Below are 748 nucleotides of genomic sequence, written 5' to 3' on the forward strand. Positions count from 1 at the left end.
CCTGCTGTTAAACCTCCGAGGAAAAGCTCTTCTTAGCTATTCAGGATGCTAACTCTAAAGTAGGAACAAAGTGGAAACCAAATTTCTAGCCTACCTTTAAGGATTAAAGGCAAATTCCACTCACTGACATGTCAGAGGATTGCCTCTTACCACTGCGGGTCCCAGGGTATTGGCTCAGGTAGAATTATTCAGCTACTCTGTTAGTCATTGAGTACAGCTTTATGTAATGCTTCTTTAATCTGCCTTGAGGATCTCAGGCATGATGGCTGCTTTTATTATAGCCACAGATCCCTGTGGCAGATCCTGGGAATTATGTAGTAAAAGAGAAGCTTCTTTTTTTTTTTTTTTCCTTTTTAAAGCTGCTTCTACAAGAAGAAATGAAAAGGTTTATGGAGAGTAATATCCACCCTATTTTACACATACTCAGGCATCTCATCTCTGAAGCACACAAGCCTTTCACAGATAAAGATTATCTTATGAAACACCAACAGGTAACGGTTATCATATGGAATATTCCTGTTTCTATCCAGAGGTCCAGAAGCCTGCAAAAGTCTGTAAGCTATACATGGCACAGATGCATTCAAGAAATTAGTGTGAGTTGGAGGGGGTGGCATTCTGGGTGAGGTTTGTGGCTGGGTTAGGTAAATGATCTGAGTTATGCTGCTGGGTGGTGGAGCTTGATCTGAAATACTGTCATGTGGTGAGAAATATTGCAGAGGAATTTAAGGAAAGCCCCAAAGAAATGGCT

The sequence above is a fragment of the Cariama cristata genome, unplaced genomic scaffold (assembly GCF_000690535.1).
Source record: "Cariama cristata isolate BGI_N322 unplaced genomic scaffold, ASM69053v1 scaffold3981, whole genome shotgun sequence".
Lineage (NCBI taxonomy): Eukaryota > Metazoa > Chordata > Aves > Cariamiformes > Cariamidae > Cariama > Cariama cristata.